Source organism: Rhipicephalus microplus, unplaced genomic scaffold (assembly GCF_043290135.1).
Source record: "Rhipicephalus microplus isolate Deutch F79 unplaced genomic scaffold, USDA_Rmic scaffold_348, whole genome shotgun sequence".
Lineage (NCBI taxonomy): Eukaryota > Metazoa > Arthropoda > Arachnida > Ixodida > Ixodidae > Rhipicephalus > Rhipicephalus microplus.
The window spans coordinates 23,290-32,500 of NW_027464915.1; the positions used below are offsets into that span (position 1 = coordinate 23,290).

Consider the following 9,211-nt stretch of genomic DNA (forward strand, 5'->3'; position numbering starts at 1 on the left):
TAATGATCCTTCCGCAGGTTCACCTACGGAAACCTTGTTACGACTTTTACTTCCTCTAAATGATCAAGTTTGGTCATCTTTCCAACAGACCGGCGCAACCGAAAGGCCGCGCCGGACATCGGTCCGAAGACCTCACTAAATCATTCAATCGGTAGTAGCGACGGGCGGTGTGTACAAAGGGCAGGGACGTAATCAACGCGAGCTTATGACTCGCGCTTACTGGGAATTCCTCGTTCAAGGGGAACAATTGCAAGCCCCTATCCCAATCACGAAAGAAGTTCCACGGGTTACCCAGTCTTTTCAGACAGGGATAAAGACACGCTGCTTCCTTCAGTGTAGCGCGCGTGCGGCCCCGGACATCTAAGGGCATCACAGACCTGTTATTGCTCTGTTTCGTGCGGCTAGGAGCCGCTTGTCCCTCTAAGAAGGTTGTAAGGTGCTGGGAACCCCGCACCTATTTAATAGGCTAGAGTCTCGTTCGTTATCGGAATTAACCAGACAAATCGCTCCACCAACTAAGAACGGCCATGCACCACCATCCACCGAATCAAGAAAGAGCTCTCAATCTGTCAATCCTCCCAGTGTCCGGGCCGGGTAAGTTTTCCCGTGTTGAGTCAAATTAAGCCGCAGGCTCCACTCCTGGTGGTGCCCTTCCGTCAATTCCTTTAAGTTTCAGCTTTGCAACCATACTTCCCCCGGAACCCAAATACTTTGGTTTCCCGGAAGCTGCCCGCCGAGTCATTTGAGTAACTCAGGCGGATCGCTGGTTGGCATCGTTTATGGTCAGAACTAGGGCGGTATCTGATCGCCTTCGAACCTCTGACTTTCGTTCTTGATCAATGAAAACATTCTTGGCAAATGCTTTCGCAGTAGTTCGTCTTGCGACGGTCCAAGAATTTCACCTCTAGCGCCGCAATACGAATGCCCCCGTCCGTCCCTCTTAATCATTACCTCGTATTCCAAAAACCAACAGAACAGAAACGAGGTCTTGTTCTATTATTCCATGCAAGTTTATTCAGGCGACTCGCCTGCGTTGAGCACTCTAATTTTTTCAAAGTAAAAGCACCGGCCATCTCGAGGCACACAATGAAGTGCACCAAGAAAGAACCGGCATGATGTTCAGTCCGAGCCGTCGCATCGGGTAGATGCACTACTCGTCTGGAACTGAGATCCAACTACGAGCTTTTTAACCGCAGCAGCTTTAGTATACGCTATTGGAGCTGGAATTACCGCGGCTGCTGGCACCAGACTTGCCCTCCAATTGATCCTCGTTAAAGGATTTAGAGTGTACTCATTTCAATTACGGGGCCTCAAAAGAGTCCCGTATTGTTATTTTTCGTCACTACCTCCCCGTGCCGGGAGTGGGTAATTTGCGCGCCTGCTGCCTTCCTTGGATGTGGTAGCCGTTTCTCAGGCTCCCTCTCCGGAATCGAACCCTGATTCTCCGTTACCCGTAACAACCATGGTAAGCAAGTAACCTACCATCGAAAGTTGATAAGGCAGACACTTGAAAGAAACGTCGCCGGCTCGTGGCCATGCGATCAGCACAAAGTTATCCAGAGTCACCACACAATACGGGCCGAAACCCGATCGATCTTGGTCTAATAAAAGCACCCGTTACCCAAAGGGCTCCAGGCTCACTGCATGTATTAGCTCTAGAATTGCCACAGTTATCCAAGTAGGAAGAAACGATCTAAGGAACCATAACTGATTTAATGAGCCATTCGCGGTTTCGCCTTATTTCGGCATGTACTTAGACATGCATGGCTTAATCTTTGAGACAAGCATATGATTACTGGCAGGATCAACCAGGTAATCGTTCGACTGCGCGTCCGTCCTCGCCCTCGGCGGGCCGGACGCAGTCTGTGTGCGGCGGAGGCCACCTTCAGGCGCCCCAACACGCTTATTTTGCACTCCGAGATGACGGCGTTCGAGCTCGCTACGGCACAACCTTCCCGAAAGACGAGTGGGAGCCGTGCGGCAAGAAGCACGTTCATGCTCGCTCTTTTTCGTTGCATCGACTCGGTCGCGCCGTGCGGGTTGCCCAAGCCCGCTGCACTGTCGGTGGACCGGCCGGAACTAGCAACGGAGCCGAGACTGCAAAGCCGCCAGACGACGGGTCACGCCCGCGTCTTCGGCGCTTTCGCATCTGAATCGCCCGAGGACGACACGGAACACACCTCGATATCGTGGTAAAACGGCACCGTCCGACAACCAGCCCCTAACGCATCAAGCGGATGAGGCTGCAGACGACTGCCGTGGATTCCCCTGGAGCAGACCCGAGGACACGCTTGACGAGGCCGAAGCCCGCCGCATATCAGACACCCGGTCGCTTTCGCGTACGCCGCTCACGAGAACCCCCACATAATAGCAGCGATAAGTACCCAGACCTCCTTGGGCCCTAATACGAGCGTACTCGAGAAAATTTCACCGCGGGTGTGCCCCGAAACGTGTGGCATGTTGAGCGTGCCACAAGTCTACGTCGCTCTCAAACCCGCCGAGGTCGTAGAATTTGCGACCCTACTCACGAAATTCCCACCGAGGATACGGCCGCAAACGTACCGCACCTTGGGTAGGCCACGAGTTTGTGCAACACTACGCTGACGGCACAGCACCGAGGTCGTGCGCGCACGCACGGGAAAATTCCGCCGCGGTTTCTGCCGAAAACGTGAGGCACCACGACTCTCCGCAAGTTCGCGTCGACTGCGAAAGACCGAAGTCGTGAACGACGTGTCCGCTACTCGCCGCCGACACGCTGGACACCAAACGTACAACGACTCGACGGCGTCGTAGAGGCCCACGACGCGGTTTTCCTTAACGACGTCTCGGCGTGGCACCGACAGGTTAGAACGGCCGACCAACGTTCCCTGTCCGCCGTTCGGCTCAGTCGAAGGGCTCGGCGACTTCGGCAACGCTGCGAAGCCGCACGGTGACGCACGCCATGTCCCCATTTTTTTTTTCTTTCTGCGTCTGCCGGGGTGCCCCTATAATAGCAGCGATAAGCACCCAGACCGCCGTGGGTCGCTCGCCCCGGCTGACGTGGTTTTTCGTACTCCTGCGGCGGTCGCCGTCAAGCACGTCCAAATACGCTACTTTCGTGGGCGCATTCACGCTCTTTCGCTTCGCCGGAGTGCCAGCACTCACTCTGCCAAAAACGGCGAACATCCGAGCGGCGGTTCCCACTTTTGCGTCGGCGTCGCAAACCCCGCCCCGGCAGACGAGGTTTGCCGTACTCGTGCGACGGTGGCCGGCGGGCACGTCGAAAGACGCCGATATCGTGCGCGAATTGGCGCACCTTGGCTTCACCGGAGTGCCGCCACTGACTCCTCCAAAAACGGCGAAGATCCGAGTGGCGCTTCCCACTTTCGCATCGGCGTCCCGAACTCCGCCCCGGCTGACGCGGTTTACCGTACTCGTGCGACGGTCGCCGGCGAGCACGTGGAAAGACGCCGATATCGTGCCCGAATCGGCTCCGTTCGGCTTCGCCGGAGTGCCAGCACTGGCTCGGCGAAAGACGACGAACATCCGAGCGACGGTTCTCACTATTGCGTACGCGTCGCAAACCCCGCCCCGGCAGACGCACTTTGCCGTACTCGTGCGACGGTCGCCGGCGAGCACGTAGAAAGACGCCGATATCGTGCCGGAATCGGCCCCGTTTGGCTTCGCCGGAGTGCCAGCACTCACTCGGCCACAAACGGCGAACATCCGAGCGGCGGTTCCCACTTAGCCGTCGGCGTCCCGAACTCCGCCCCGGCAGACGCGGTTGCCGAGCTCGTGCGACTAGCGACCGCGAAGCCGTCTCGCGACGCCGCTTTCGTGCGCGGCTCCCACTGCGACCTGGGTCACCCGAGGTCGACGAGCAAAAAAGAATGTCGAAAAAAATTTTTTTTTTTTTTTTGCGTCTGCCGGGGTGCCCCTATAATAGCAGCGATAAGCACCCAGACCGCCATGGGTCGCTCGCCCCGGCTGACGTGGTTTTTCGTTTTCCTGCGGTGGTCGTCGTCAAGCACGTCCAAACACGCCACTTTCGTGGGCGCATTCGCGCTCTTTCGCTTCGCCGGAGTGCCAGCACTCACTCTGCCAAAAACGGCGAACATCCGAGCGGCGGTTCCCACTTTTGCGTCGGCGTCGCAAACCCCGCCCCGGCAGACGAGGTTTGCCGTACTCGTGCGACGGTGGCCGGCGGGCACGTCGAAAGACGCCGATATCGTGCGCGAATTGGCGCACCTTGGCTTCACCGGAGTGCCGCCACTGACTCCTCCAAAAACGGCGAAGATCCGAGCGGCGCTTCCCACTTTCGCATCGGCGTCCCGAACTCCGCCCCGGCTGACGCGGTTTACCGTACTCGTGCGACGGTCGCCGGCGAGCACGTGGAAAGACGCCGATATCGTGCCCGAATCGGCTCCGTTCGGCTTCGCCGGATTGCCAGCACTGGCTCGGCGAAAGACGACGAACATCCGAGCGACGGTTCTCACTATTGCGTACGCGTCGCAAACCCCGCCCCGGCAGACGCACTTTGCCGTACTCGTGCGACGGTCGCCGGCGAGCACGTAGAAAGACGCCGATATCGTGCCGGAATCGGCCCCGTTTGGCTTCGCCGGAGTGCCAGCACTCACTCGGCCACAAACGGCGAACATCCGAGCGGCGGTTCCCACTTAGCCGTCGGCGTCCCGAACTCCGCCCCGGCAGACGCGGTTGCCGAGCTCGTGCGACTAGCGACCGCGAAGCCGTCTCGCGACGCCGCTTTCGTGCGCGGCTCCCACTGCGACCTGGGTCACCCGAGGTCGACGAGCAAAAAAGAATGTCGAAAAAATTTTTTTTTTTTTTTTTGCGTCTGCCGGGGTGCCCCTATAATAGCAGCGATAAGCACCCAGACCGCCATGGGTCGCTCGCCCCGGCTGACGTGGTTTTTCGTTTTCCTGCGGTGGTCGTCGTCAAGCACGTCCAAACACGCCACTTTCGTGGGCGCATTCGCGCTCTTTCGCTTCGCCGGAGTGCCAGCACTCACTCTGCCAAAAACGGCGAACATCCTAGTGGCGGTTCCCACTTTTGCGTCGGCGTCGCCAACCCCGCCCCGGCATACGCGGTTTGCCGTACTCGTGCGGCGGTGGCCGGCGGGCACGTCGAAAGACACCGATATCGTGCGCGAGTCGATGCTTCTTGGTCTCGCAGGAGGGCCGCCACTCACTCCTGCAAAAACGGCGAAGATCCGAGCGGCGCTTCCCACTTTTTCGTCGGCGTCGCAAACCTCGCCCCGGCAGACGCGCTTTGCCGTACTCGTGCGACGGTCGCCGGCGAGCACGTCGAAATACGCCGATATCGTGCCCGAATCGGCCCCGTTTCGCTTCGCCGGAGTGCCAGCACTCGCTCGGCCAAAGACGACGAACATCCGAGCGACGGTTCCCACTATTGCGTACGCGTCGCGAACCCCGCCCCGGCAGACGCGGTTTGCCGTACTCGTGCGGCGGTGGCCGGCGGGCACGTCGAAAGACGCCGATATCGTGCACGAATTGGCGCTCCTTGGCTTCACCGGAGTGCCAGCACTCACTCGGCCAAAAACGGCGAACATCCGAGCAGCGGTACCCACTTAGCCGTCGGCATCCCGAACTCCGCGCCGGCTGACGCGGTTGCCGAGCTCGTGCGACTAGCGACCGCGAACGCGTCTCGCGACGCCGCTTTCGTGCGCGGCTCCCATTGCGACCTGGGTTACCCGAGCTCGACCAGCAAAAAAGAAGGTCGAAAATTTTTTTTTTTTTTTCTGCGTCTGCCGGGGTGCCCCTATAATAGCAGCGATAAGCACCCAGACCGCCGTGTGTCGCTCGCCCCGGCTGACGTGGTTTTTCGTACTCCTGCAGCGGTCGCCGTCACGCACGTCCAAATACGCCACTTTCGTGGGCGCATTCGCGCTCTTTCGCGTCGCCGGAGTGCCAGCACTCACTCTGCCAAAAACGGCCAACATCCGAGCGGCGGTTCCCACTTTTGCGTCGGCGTCGTAAACCCCGCCCCGGCAGACGCGGTTTGCCCTACTCGTGCGACGGTCGCCGGCGAGCGCGTCGAAAGACGCCGATATCGTGCGCTAATTGGCGCTCCTTGGCTTCTCCGGAGTGCCGCCACTCACTCCTCCAAAAACGGCGAAGATCCGAGCGGCGTTCTCCACTTTCGCATCGGCGTCCCGAACTCCGCCCGGGCTGACGCGGTTTACCGTACTCGTGCGACGGTCGCCGGCGGGCACGTCGAAAGACGCCGATATCGTGCCGTAATCGGCCCCGTTTGGCTTCGCCCGTGTGCCAGCACTCACTCGGCCAAAAACGGCGAACATCCGAGCAGCGTTTCCCACTTTCGCATCGGCGTCCCGAAGCCCGCCCCGGCAGACGCGGTTTGCCCTACTCGAGCGACGGTCGCCGGCGATCACGTCGAAAGGCGCCGAATTCGTGCACGAATCGATGCTTCTTGGTCTCGCAGGAGGGCCGCCACTCACTCCTGCAAAAACGGCGAAGATCCGAGTTGCGCTTCCCACTTTTTCGTCGGCGTCCCGAACTACGCCCCGGCTGACGCGGTTTACCGTACTCGTGCGACGGTCGCCGGCGGGCACTTCAAAATACGCCGATTTCGTGGGCGCATTCACGCTGTTTCGCTTCCCCGGAGTGCCAACACTCACTCTGCCGAAAGCGGCGATCATCCGAGCGGCGGTTCCCACTTTTGCGTCGGCTTCGCAAACGGCGCCCCGGCAGACGCGCTCGTGCGACGTACTCGTGCGACGGTCGCCGGCGAGCACGTCGAAAGACGCCGATATCGTGCTCGAATCGACCCCGTTTCGCTTCGCCGGAGTGCTGCCAGTCACGGCGCAGAAAACGGCGAACAAGTGTTTTTTTTTTTTTTTTCCTAGAATTTGTGTTATAGAAGGCACATTTGATATCGGACGATAATTTTCAACTTTATCACGCGCACCGATTTTCGTGTAGAGGTTTGCAAGTTTATGGGAATTTCTCCACTTGGAATAATGCGATTTAGTAGTACTACGAGAACTTCATGGATGTACTCAAGGGTACGGGGCAAGTCAGTTACGTCAACACCTGCAGATTTTTTACACTTCAAACTGAAAATTGTTGGTTGTGAGTCCTCGTGTGATATTAAAGGCCGATTCGCTAACACATAGAACAAAGAAAGAAAGGAAGAAAAAACGCCCGCGCTCGCTCAAGAAACCTGGGTTCGCAACAAGTGGCAACAACAAGCAACCGAGCGAGTGCGCCAAAACCCGTGGCGGCCGAACAAACGCGAAGTCCCAACCGCGTCAGCCGGGGCGGCACGGGACAGGAAAAATCACTTCAGCCGGGGCGGCGGGGCACCGAATAAACCTCGTCACCTCGTCGCAGGATAAAAGAGGAAACAAAAAGTCTAAACAGCGTCTGCTGGAGCGAATGCGTAATAAAACAACAACAACAACAAAAAAAAAAACACCCGCGCTCAAGAAGTCTGCAATCACCACAAAAGGCGACTGTGACCGAGCAGCGTCAGCCGGGGCCGTGCGGAAACGGAAAAACCGCGACTACCGGGGCGTCGAGGCACCGAAAAATCCACTTCAGCCGCGGCGAAAAAAAAAAACAAAAAGAAAGACGGAGGGGGGGGGGGGGGAACCACGTCTGCCGGGGCGAAGGAAAAAAAAAAACGCGTCTGCCGGGGCGAGCCCGGGTGCGGCACCACCGGGAAAACTGTGGCAAACAGACATGGCGATCGAGTGAGTGGGCCGCCAGCCAGGCACAGCCGAAAAGTGCCAAGTCCGAACTGCGTCAGCCGGGGCGGCAAAAAACCGCGTCAGCCGGGGCGGCGCAAAAAACCGCGTCTGCCGGGGCGGCACGAAACTGCGTCAGCCGGGGCGGCGCGAAAACTGCGTCAGCCGGGGCGAGCCCGGGTGCGGCACCACCGGGAAAACTGTGGCAAACAGACATGGCGATCGAGTGAGTGGGCCGCCAGCCAGGCTCAGCCAAAAAGTGCCAAGTCCGAACTGCGTCAGCCGGGGCGGCGCAAAAAACCGCGTCTGCCGGGGCGGCGCGAAAACCGCGTCTGCCGGGGCGGCGCGAAAACTGCGTCAGCCGGGGCGAAAGAAAAAAAAAACGCGTCTGCCGGGGCGAGCCCGGGTGCGGCACCACCGGGAAAACTGTGGCAAACAGACATGGCGATCGAGTGAGTGGGCCGCCAGCAAGGCTCAGCCAAAAAGTGCCAAGTCCGAACTGCGTCAGCCGGGGCGGCAAAAAACCGCGTCTGCCGGGGCGGCACGAAACCGCGTCAGCCGGGGCGGCGCGAAAACCGCGTCTGCCGGGGCGGCACGAAACCGCGTCAGCCGGGGCGAGCCCGGGTGCGGCACCACCGGGAAAACTGTGGCAAACAGACATGGCGATCGAGTGAGTGGGCCGCCAGCCAGGCACAGCCGAAAAGTGCTAAGTCCGAACTGCGTCAGCCGGGGCGGCAAAAACCGCGTCAGCCGGGGCGGCGCAAAAACCGCGTCTGCCGGGGCGAATGCAAAAAAAACAAAGAAAAAAGCCCGCGCTTAATCAAAAGAAAACAAAGAAAAAAGCTTGCGCTTAATCAAAAGAAAACAAACAAAAAAAGTTCGCGCTTAAGCCTGGCGGTGGAACCACCGGGGCAAACAGACCTGGCGATCGAGTGAGTGGGCCGCCAGCCGGGGTGAGCCAAAAAGTGCAAAGTCGGAACCGCGTCAGCCGGGGCGGCGCGAAAACCGCGTCAGCCGGGGCGGCGCAAAAACTGCGTCAGCCGGGGCGGCACGGAAAAACGAAAACCGCGTCAGCCGGGGCGGCACGGAAAAACGAAAACCACGTCAGCCGGGGCGACATCAAAATGAGGAAAAAAAAAAAAACTGCCTTAGGACACCTGCGTACACTTTCATGCGTTTGGGCATATCTCTCTGTAACACGCGCGCCCCTCGTTACGCGCGGCACTCTGTTTTCTCCGACACCCATATTTCGGCGGCATGTGGCACGCGCGCCCGTCCCTACGCACGGCACACCGCAGTGCTTTCTCGATATTTTTCTTTTCCTCCAACACCGTCATCTATAGGCTTTTAGTGACCTGTTGCTCGTGGCAAAAGTTCGCTAGCTCTGACACCTCTTGCATGCGCACCGTTTTTGCGCACGGTGCTATGCCGCAAAGCACGGCAGTCGCATGCGTTTCTCTCAGGCACCTCTTTTTTGACACA

The 9,211-nt window shown here is 58.9% G+C and overlaps 1 non-coding gene across 1 annotated transcript; it reads right to left on the reverse strand.

The window, feature by feature from the left end:
• On the reverse strand, positions 1-1,815 carry LOC142793930 (small subunit ribosomal RNA). The gene has a single exon (XR_012891935.1). It is a non-coding gene; the product is annotated as a small subunit ribosomal RNA (ribosomal RNA).
• Between the last annotated feature and the right edge of the window lie 7,396 nt (positions 1,816-9,211).